Source organism: Mya arenaria, chromosome 4 (genome assembly GCF_026914265.1).
Source record: "Mya arenaria isolate MELC-2E11 chromosome 4, ASM2691426v1".
NCBI lineage: Eukaryota > Metazoa > Mollusca > Bivalvia > Myida > Myidae > Mya > Mya arenaria.
The window spans coordinates 851,556-863,518 of record NC_069125.1 but is presented as its reverse complement, the minus strand read 5'-3'; the positions used below and the strand labels follow the sequence as shown (position 1 = coordinate 863,518).

At 33.6% G+C, this 11,963-nt stretch overlaps 1 pseudogene; it reads left to right on the top strand.

Moving 5' to 3' along the window:
• The first annotated feature begins 3,836 nt into the window (after window positions 1–3,836).
• LOC128232695 (fatty acid-binding protein, brain-like) overlaps window positions 3,837–11,963 on the top strand; it is a 16,528-nt pseudogene continuing 8,401 nt past the window's right edge.

Sequence of the window (11,963 nt, the reverse complement as noted above, 5' to 3'; positions counted from 1 at the left end):
AAGCTATGTCTAGTCCAAATAATTGTACGTTGACGGATTTTTTTTACGATTTTTGATATGGCAAATCCTTCACGTACAAATTGTTTTGTACGAAAAGTGGGTAGTTATTCCGATCGGGATTCCGGGTTAAAGCATATTGCGTCTATAAATTGTGATAAAAACAAGAAATATTACCAGATAATGCTATTTTATATTAGTTCCGTACACAAAAAATAAATATCCAACGAATAATTATGGGTTTGACGGGTTTTCTTCATTTCATTCTGTCAAAACATAACGATATATACATGAAGGACACATGCAAGGCTTCAGGGTACAATTTTAAAACAATCGGAACATTTCGGCCATGGCCGAGTTGTAACGATTGTATTTACGAGGTCTATCTCGAAGCTTGTCGGAGGTGGCCGAGTTATTACGATTGGGTCGAGTTGTTCCGCTTGGCATAATTGTTGTCTGTGTCAGTCAACTTTCGTTTTATTGGAAAGGTAAAAAATGTGTTTTAATGCATCAAATGCTTGTTTTGTGCAATATAACTTTTCACTTACATGGTAAAATATGAATATAAACCTTTATGATCAATTTCAACCATAAAATACTTCGCTTAATACAATTTCAATATTTTTTCAAAACACCCCCGGTTTTTGCACAAATCCGTTTAGACGTTAGGGATAGGAAGAATTACGTATAACACGTCTATTATTTTAGACTAAATCACGGTCCTAAAAGCATGATGACACTTATTGCTTCACAATGAAACATATTCCGCACAAGAAGAAGAATGTAAGCTTGGATACATATTCCACCATCCACCGATCGTGAGTTTGTATTTCTCAATAAAACTGAATACACTGTTAATCGTTTAGTATGATAATCCATGTTGTGAAACATTTATGCTTTATTTTTCGGCTTAATCAGTTTATTTGTGTAAGACCACTGTTTGCGGATCGAATAAAGTCTGCTTTTTTTTATTTTATCAACAATTTTAGAGTACATTGCAATTAATATACGATCAGGACGAATTGTATCGCCGATCAGATATTTAAGACGATTAGCACTTGACCAGCCGTAACGGAAAAACCAAGGTGTTCTAGGTGGACGGCGTTACGTGGACAATGTCGTCGTCAACAGTAATGGGCGCCAAGTCGCGGACGTTCATTATCGGAGAGACAATTGGCTTTGTCACGCCTAATGGCCGGAACTACCTTGAAGCAATTCGTGGATTGCATGTTAATTTAAGAATTCATTTTAGCTAAGGGTAGTCTTACAAAACTAATATAATTTGTATATACGGAAGGCAAGATTTGTAATTGTTGTACGTTTTGAAAACAATAATAAAATATATACAACAATATTAAACTAAAAAGATCATTATTGTCGTGTTCCACAGAGTGTCCACCTGGAGGCAGGTTAAACAGCAATGCTTGTCCTACATGCATGTGCCTTTGAAAGCATGCATAAATTTCTATAATCAGTGTTCGGTCGTCGCTAAGAAAACATGAAATGCTCGTATTATATTTCACAATTGATTTTAGTAGTAAGCATATACTTGAACTCGGCTTCTTAACTTTCTTAACTGGTTTTACTTTCTGGATAAATAACGCAGACACTTAACTTTTAGGATAATATGTAATACGTTCGTACAAACACCACAAACAGCACACACGAATAAAAACATTTTTATCATTAAATAATACCAATTAATAATAGGATCACCGCCTTGGAACGAAACACGAGTTCACTACGGTTTTAACTGGTTTATGTGCAGCATAACGTCACACTTGCGCATGGTTGACATTCATCCCAATACCACCCTCTTAATGCTGGATGCTAGACAAGGGAGCTAGCCGTAAACATATTTGCCATTTCCTTTGGTATATGTAGTCAGGGTTTGAACCCAGATGATGCCATCATCTATTTTGTTACTTTCCTCGATTTCAGTGTCTCCATTCTGTCTTACGGTGTTTCCTTTGATGCGTCTTATATGTGTCATCCAAGCCAGCTCCAGTCAGTGATGCGTCTCGGACGCAGACTGCAAGGCCATTCGGATATGTTGCAACGGCACGTGTTGGCCAATATGTCGGCGGAAGTCCATAAATCGCAGATCCATGTTGCTTTCAATACTGGATTAGATGTTTACTGTTTTGTGTTATGAATAAACATGAATTCTATATAAGGCATATTTAACTATTTGTTGTTATAACTATGGTATTAATACTAATAAAAACAAATAATGAATTATCGTTCCATATAATACCAACATTCCAACTCGAATTTAGAAGAGCATTCGTCCGTAGCATTATTTGTTATGAAAGACAACGCATTGGCTACAGTTATCTATTTGATCAAAAACTGGAAAGAAACAGTTCAAGTTTTTAAGCCCAAAAATGATTCCGAATATGTCATGCTTAGCTCGATCATAATGTTAGCGATAATGGCGTCTTTGTAGACTATTTCTCCCCTTTTCGTGGTATTCTGTGTGTCATATATTCGAAATTTGACACAAGGCCCGTTAATAACTGCACATTTCCATTTTTTCGCCTTTTTTATGAAAGATTTGCATTTATTTCTCTTTCCATGTAGTTTGAACTGTTGAACATAATGGAATTAATTTCTAATAAATAAAATAATAATAGTCAGCTTATTTCAGTCTTAAAGTAGTTCCCTATATTCATACAGCTACTTCAGAAACACCAGGTGCCATGTATATGTTTTGCATCGCATGTGGAATACAGCATGGTTGGGCAAGGACAGTATGAGCAATCTTTGCACTCCTAAATCATCTGCAAGAAATATTTTTTCAAGGAATGCATTTTGGTTCTTTTTTATCAACGTGGCACAAAACAAAATCACTTCACGTGGTTGACATTTGGCGGCTAGGCTTGCTCATGTACTTTACACTGAACGATACCGTCTAGTTGTTAAATACATTTTTATATTAAGTTAACGTGTTATGAAAAAGAAATAATTTATTCCAATAACCTAGTCTCTCTCTCTATATATATATATACGCACGCTTGTTTAAATAAGTGGCCAGAATTTTAGGCACTTTAACAAGGGTGTGATGTGAAGAAAATATAGAATACATTTAAAACCTCGCTATTTCGAAGTCGTTTGGACCTCGGAAAGTACTTTGAGATAACGACAATTCGATATAACCAAAATACAAAACATGTTTTTCTTCATCACATAACCAAAACATCGAGATTACTTAGTTCAACATAGCGAAAATAATAATAATTATGATATTTATAATAGTAAATAACAATGATAATAGGAATAATTATAAAAATATATATATATATAATTATAATTATAATATTAATAATATTGAAAATGATAATAATTTGAAGTTTGCATTTCCTTGTGAATGTATTTTCTTGCTCTTAGAATCATTTTCTAGATTTCATTCCGGCTTTGCTATTGGTTAAGAAAAAGGGAAGATGTGTCTAAATCATCTGAAGAGTACATCGATATTTAATGTTTATGTTACATCTCACGAAGACTAATTAAAAAAATAAAGGTACATACTCCTGCCTGTCAACACTGTTAATGGTAAATTCGCGAATGATTAATACATATTCTACGTATTGGTCATGACAGCGCTAAGGTATTCCTCAAATACCAGACGCTTCTTCCAGTATAAATATCTAAACATTTGGCTTGTGGAGATAGAGAGGACAGCGTTCTAGACTCCGCCTTGCGCGTTTAACGAATTACTGCCTGGTCTTTATTTTGCCAGATCATTGTTCTGAAACAGACGTGCATCGATTACTAAAAGGTGTATGATTTTAAGGTTGAGTATTTAAGATTTTTTTTTTCATTTATTTAAAAAATAAATGGCTAGTGTTGTTGGAAAATGGAAGATAGAAAATTCGGAAAACTTTGAAGAATATATTATGAAAGCAATTGGTAAGATGACGTTAACGATCTTTTTTACGCACTACATGACATTAATGATGCGGTTGTTATTGTGTTTATTGCCTTGTTCACAAATAGCTTCATTAATGTCATGGTATACAGTTGTCACAGTAAATCTCGGTCAATCCCTGACTTATATTATGAATTTTGTAGAACAAATAAATGCATTACATGTGAATAGGAACAGTCAATATTTTCAGAATTCATCAAATTATTTCTTTCTGTAACCAATATAATCTTTGTTTTCACATTTGCTAGCGATCAAAACATACAATTACTTCTTATAATGAAAAATAAAATATTATATTTTTTCACAAAATAAAACAATATATTGATTCTTCTTCAGAATGTTTCATAGGATTGATATTGGTAGTAAAACACTCTTCTTTCTACTCAGCTACTTTGTGAATGTGTGAAAAAATGTACTCACGAGCCTTCGCTTCACTCATATCGAAATTGCTTTATAAATATTCAGGATTTCCACGATAATTCTGCATTAATGTTGTTTAAGTCGATATATCATGAACCTAGCTAACACGCCTATGTGTAATAAACTGCACAGCTAATGCCAGATTCCAGCCATACCTAAGAAAACATGTTTAATGCAATTCTTGAATTACTGACTGCGTGCTATTGCTTGGTCATCAAAATGTGAGCGTATCCAGTTTCGATTACATAACCTAATAACATAACATGATATCAAATCAATTATACATGTATGCAACATCGTTTATATATTTCCATTAGGACCCATAATAAATAAAAGAGATATGAATATGTAATGACCAAGTGACTACGCTTAGTGACAGACCATTATACGCGTGTGGGAAGTACATAAGCTTAACCGTACGGGCATTGACAGCTGAAATAACATGATGATTTGGCTGAGTATGAAGTTATTGTTGCTGATTTCATTTAAGGGTGCACAATATCGGTCGATGCATTGTTCATTAATAAGTTTATATCCAAACAAAATGTTGTCAGCCTCGCCTTAGTCTTTGACAAAAACAAACAAAAAATGCTTTAGATACAGATTCAAATAATAACGATATTTTGGTGTTTTTTAACTGGGGAATGTGTGGCCAAGTAGTAACTTAGAAAATATCATTTATTAAGGCTAAAACTTTATTGTCTGTACTTGAATCTTATGCTTTATTTTATCATTATATTGAGTAAAACTTGATAATTCATAAACAATAAAAGAAACTATTGCATCAACCTATTTTGTGCCCCTTTAAAAATGTATAAAACAAGCTTATAGATAAGCAGGGAGAGGTGCATGTCCGGATGGAATGCGATTGTAGCCTCCGTTTTGTTGTTGTTTTCAAAGGTATTATCTCAGCCTTTTCAGTGTGGCATTACTTCAGTAGACGTAGTGGGCGCGTCAATGTCCTATTCCTGTAGACCCATAACTCGAGAATTGTTAAACACATTTCACCAGAAAGATATTCACATGTAAAAAGGCATATGCGCAACAGCTTCAATCAATCTGGAGAAATTAAATGTAAAGATTTAAAGAAAATGGACGAGCATTGTCATTCGCTAGATGCGCTGTTGTCGATTCCGTACCGATGCATCATATATGACCCTATTGTTAGTGAGTTTATACCACGTGATAACTTACGACATAAATGCTACGTCGGGAGGCATCATATTGCTTCGAAAGAAGACTTAAAAAACAATAACTTTTTTTCTGCACCATTTTAAATGAAATAAAAAGCGGTTCATGCTGTTTAAAAATCCGCCTTTGTTGTTTTATTTCCTGAGTTTGGTTAGGTTATAAGATTTCCTAAAATTATTTTGCAATCCTGTTTCTAAATAATGTTTTATAGGTGTGCATCAAGCGGCAGTTCGTGAAAAGGTTTGTCGAAGTGTTTTTAGAAACTAAACTCTCAATCAAACTCCGGTAAACGACCGAAGGCGGGGGTAAGCGGCGTAGACCGCTTTTAAGATGGTGAAGGAATAGTAAAGACATTTTTGTTTAAAGTCTTCATACGAAGCAAAGTGTTACATTCCGACGACGCTTGTATGCCGCAATTTATCACGTGGTATACACACACTCTTTAGTAGCACATTCCGTATATTACATTTCTTCCATGTCCTTATGATTTCGTTCTTCTTATCTTGTTTCAAATTCATTTGTTTCTCTCTTGTTATTTTGTCCATTCCATTTGATTCCTTATCAGTCTTTCATGTTGCCATCAATGTCGGGTTAGATTTTAAACCGGATTGTTAATGCGCTTTAAGATGATAAGAGGGGTCTAGTGGTATTAAGGTTGTCTGTTTTATAGCCTCTCTCCAAAAGGACGCCAGTACTGGTGTCTGCCCTGTATATGGACTCGGAATTGATTTATGTCTGCATTTTACAAAAATATAAACTAAAAGCCTGGTTGCAAACTGAATAGGTATTTCTGAATTCCTCATTTTTACTAATGGTTTCAGTCCTGTAAATGGACACCGAATTAGTTCATATTCAGTATTCAAGCTAAAATAATAAATCAGTATGAATTAACAACTTTATAGCCATTCTTAGCAATATTAGAATACTTTTGAAAAGGCTTTTCTGGAGTTATCATTTTTACATCTACCCAATAACCGAAGCTAATTGAAACTGGTTACTAAAACCAAGGATGCTACTAATTGCTAATCAAGGAAACCATTCCCTTGGCAATTAGTGACTCGATATTTTCACACAACAAGTAGAGGTCAACGTAGATTTTCGTAAAAAGCTTTGATCATTATTTTCCATGTTTCTTAGTCACATCGAATTAATTATTCTACGAATTGTCACTATCTAGCACGACGTTTGCTACGAGCTGTGGCAGGTTCAAAAGACACTTCACATCTTGGTGGAAGTTGACGATATTTCGCCATGACGTCGTATTCATAAAGTCAAACTAAAGTCATTGCTCGCATATTATCATCGAAGGTTTTTAAGAATGTTCAATTCGCCGTCAAAAAACCTTTCTTACGAATCTCGCAACTCATTTTTGTATTGCTGTAAATATTTCTTACACGTTAAATCTTATCAATGTAGCTTTATTTATTGCATTTCGTGCCGCTTATCGAGTCGTTATGACAAAGTATGACACAATGCTGATAACACATTCCTTGTTTTGATAAAGTTTGATACTCCACGACATTTGTTTGAGTATATTCATTATATTTGTACCATGGTTGAAAGATTTTCGAGTCAAGTACCATAAGTATCCTAGCAACGAGTAAAATATTAACTTTGGGTGTTCACGAGGTTATACTATTCACATTAAAACAAATAGTGTGTGCATTTTTAATTGTCAGTTTCAGAAAAGATAAAAGTGCGCCATTTCGATAACGACGGCGTTCAAATTATGCGGAAGACTTGTGCATGTTAAAGTTTGATTTGGATGACAGAGCAATTCCACAATTTCGAGCATTAATAAGCCCGGTCGGAAATTCGCCCATTTTCGACCGATAAAAAGACAAATTGATTAAATGGTTTTCTGATTAATTTCTGTTTCTCTTTCAGACCCTGACTGGAGGCGGACAGACATGTATACGGACATTTGTGAAATCGTGACCAATTAAAGCCATTCCTTGTCTAAATTATTTTGACGGCCTACTAGTGTTTTAAATACCTTATTAAAACAGTTCTAGCAAAACACAATACCTGATACAACTTAACGTTATACATGTATATAAATGGCTGCCATATGCAAAGCAATGCTTTGAACCAATTTTGAATGTGTCTAGTTAATCAAACTACAAAGGCTTTTTATAAATTAATGTGCAATTTTTTATAATGTGTTCCGTGTTTTAACTATATATGTTAGCAATGCTTTGTTATGCACTATGTTTTAATGTAATTTATATTGTGAGTTTATCCAATAAAATTACAAAAGAATAACATTTTATTTAGTTTATACTATATTTATCTTACAACAACTGGGAAGAATTTATATCAATTTATGCTAAGCCACTCTCGTTTGAAAGAGAGAGTTGTCTTTTTTGTGTATTGGGAATCAGAGAACCCGGAAAAAATTAATTTGCTCGGCTTCTTGACCAGAGTCATTTGAAGACCCGATGGAATAGCTAACAAATTGGACCCACGTGATCAAACATGTGTTTGATGTCATCACACTTTCATGTTTTGTCTATACATCTGTATTCACTAATTACAATGATTTGCAAGACATGATCGATAACCAGCCATCGTTCACTTTCAATTTTAACGTAGTCTGCTCTTTTTCTTTGAGCGTTTTGTTTAATAGTTACCTTACTTCTTTGCATTGAGTTTGGCTTTAAACCTTGACCATTTACGTAAAATATCCTGATCGCGCATTTCACTTTGAAGGTATGGCTCTAAAAATGTCCTTGTTTGGAAATATTCATGTTGCTCACTTTTTATTTCCAGTCTTAGCACACTGTTCTACCTATTTTATGGTCCTTAAATTTTTCTAGTTCGACAGAGTGGTATCGACCTTTATAGAATATATATCAAACATGTTTGCGCCACCTCGAGGCGCTTCTACAATATATTTGTTTACCATTATTTTATTTGCCAAAGAACAAAAGTAAGATAAATTTAAATGTTTAGTAAAAACCATAAAATTTCTTGCGCTACACTGATGAAATCTAAAAGTTCTCTATAGATAATTAAGAAATAAAACAATGATTATATCTTTTTATATAGGTATATTTGCACGCTGATGTAAAACAACATGACGAATAACAATTTAGGAGAAACATTTGTACAAGTTAATTCATTACCAAACCAGTACCTATAGCCTTCGTAAGAATTATTAGTTGCTAATTTATTTATTTGACAGTGCCTGACTTCTTGTACCTGTAGATTTATGGCATATATGTAAGCAAAACTAAATCCGCGCATTTTTCTGACGTCTTTTATCGTGTCATTTAGCTCTTTTTTATTTATTCTAATCTGGTTTAATAATAATACACTGAAAACTACAGGTACAAATCCAGTCACCAATTATTTAACGGGGAATACTCGGTTTGGAAGAACAAGGTAAAATTCTAGAAGACACAACGCCACAAAAAAGCAAAGACAGAAGTTGCCTTGGAACGGTCAGAAAAGCGGGTGTAAACTAGGACTTTAAACCAGTAACCGAATACTCGATCCCACCCAATAAGTCATGTTATGCCTTTCATGCCTTCTCTCTATCGTTCTTGTTATTTTCCCATTCATTTCCATTCCGTCATCGTCCACTATCCATACGGCTGGTTAGAAATTTCACCGGATTGTTATTTTTGCGTGTTGAAAAGGCATTCATGGCAATACGAGATGTAAGAACAATTCAGATAAGCCATTTTATATGTTACTTTTCATACATCTAATCAATATCCTAAGCTAATTGAGACAGGTTGCTGAATCCAATGATGACACTAATTGCTAATCTATGAAAAATATTCCCTTGGCAACCGAGAAGAAGAACAATATGAGTTTGGAAACATATTCCACCGACGATGAGTATTTCTCAATAAAACTTCAAACACCGTATATCGATTAGTATTATGATCCATGTTGTAAAAACATTCTGCTTTATTCTTCGCCTAATTACTTTATTAGTGGAAACCCGTTTTTATGCCTCTAATAAATTCTGTATATTGTTCTGTAAACCGTTTTGGAGTGCCATGCAATTAATAAACGTTCAGGAAGAATCTTAAATCGCACGTGTTAAGAGGCCTTTATTTTTTTAACCACTTAGAAGATGCAGTTAAGAAGAACTGACTGATGTTTTGCATTTTTTAAATTGTAGCATTGGATGAAAAAAATATATAAGATACCTATAGGAATTGAGAAATTGTTGCAACAATTAACGACAGTGGTTTCTTAAGAACTCCAAAGAAATTAATACTTTTTGAGTATGATGTATTGCCATTCTAGATGCAATCGTCATAACACTTACATATACCTGTAACGTTGTATCAAACATTATATTGATATGCACGATATTCTTTCCGCTGTCCATTCTTTCAGAAGTGTGTCAAAATAGTGACCTTTTATAGTTAAATAGGTAATGGGAAGTCTAAGAGATTGGAACTAAATGATACACACTGTATTAGCTGAAGGCAACGTTTGTACCTCTAGTAGACGTTAAGAACTCAAAATAAAAATGGATGCTCGTCTTAAAAATATAAACGAAATTCCAGAACAACAAACTCAGCTAAATCATTAATAGCAATGCGAAAAACAACCAACCTTTGAATTACATTCACTCATGTATAATAAAATATTATCATATGTACTGAACAATGCTTCATGATTTAAAATGATAAGAATAAAAAAAAACCAGCAAACAAACATTAAGCGTTATAAAAACATACTGCACATATGTAGACGTAATGTTTCATGTGCGTGTGTATGTATGATTGTTGCGGTTATATTCTTTTTCTATCATTATTTCAATCACCACACGAAGAGCATTCGGTTGCCGGACGTGGAGGATTTGGTTGACGGAGACAAACTTCTAGAGAAGCAGACCAGAGACGGGTTTAAACCAGGGGTCTTAGAGACAATTACACAATAGTATGACGTCACATCTATGTACTAATTCCCTTATAAATGCAATTTTTCTATTTAGTCTGTTTATGAGATGATCTGAAATCTGGATGAATCGAATAAGTTTAAATAATATAAAGTTCAATTAATATAGTTGTTTTGGTTATTTGATGTTCACTGCAAAGACAAATTGACCAGCTCTTCAACAATCTCAATGTTTGAAACAACAACGTAACCTGCAATATTATTATATTATTTTGTGTCGCCGTATGAGGCAGATGTGTTTTTCTATTCTCTTAGATTATCAACTAATTTTGTGATTTTTTTTCTGGTTGATTGGATTATGATTTAACAAGTGTGAAAATGAATATACAAGGAATATCTTAATAATAAACGTTAAACGTTAAAAGTTAAACGTGTTTATTTTGATCAAATTAATCAAATAAACACATTAACGTTTATTATTAAGACCACCATCAACATCATTCAATATTGTAAGAATATATACTAATACATTGAATAACAGCCTATGTTAAGCCGTGCTTTATCTTCTATCTAATATTGTAATATCTCTGCATGTCAAACTTTCTTCACAAACGCGACTTTTACAGACATTTGGGATATCGTGGCCAATTAAAGCCATTCCCTTTTTAACTCATATTGACGGCCTGCCTGTTTTTGAAAGCCAATTAAAACCATTTTTATGCAAAACAAAACCTGATAAAACTTGACGTCAAAATTTTTCTTTTAAACAACAATCTATATTTACCCGTGTTTATCAAGTCTTTTGCAACAGATTTCAATGGATTTTTTCCACTGTGTTTAGTGTTTCAACTGTAGTTAATAACACTTCTTTGCGATGTATTATGTACGATTAATAAATAAAATTACAAAGCATATTCACATATTTTGTTTAATGACCTACATAGATTATCAAACTAAAAGGGATCATACGACCACTATTGTGCCATGTGGCGTCGTTCAAGTCGTCATACTTTCTTGTGCGCTCATACTAGAAAATGTTTTCCCAATAATTACAAAGATTATTGCCAAAATAAATCATAGTGAACGTTCAACTCAAGCCCTGGAATATTCAAAATGTGTCCACCTTTATCCACTCTTCTTTTCTATAAGCAACTGTTTGTTATTACTGGTAAGCACTGGATCTGGACGTTTGCGAGAATGAGCCAGATGACAATTTTCGCTCTAGAATTCTAAACAATTGGCCATTATTACGTTCTCCACTCTTTATTCAGTCAATTGCTTTCAAAGATTGTTGAATTTGCCAGAGAAACGTTTTCAGCTTCTTTGTAAAGAAAAGACCCAAAGAAGCCTAAGTATTTAGTCTTTAAATACCGTGGCACTTATTGCATCAACCACGTCAATTGTTAAACTTCTCCTTCAGATAAACACCGTAAACCAGACATTATTTATCTATAAAGAGGGGTATATATGCGAACAAGATGAATAACAAATAAAAAGAAACGCGCTGTTAATTTATAACATCGCATGCGATATATGTCATGTATGTTCGTTAACTTCG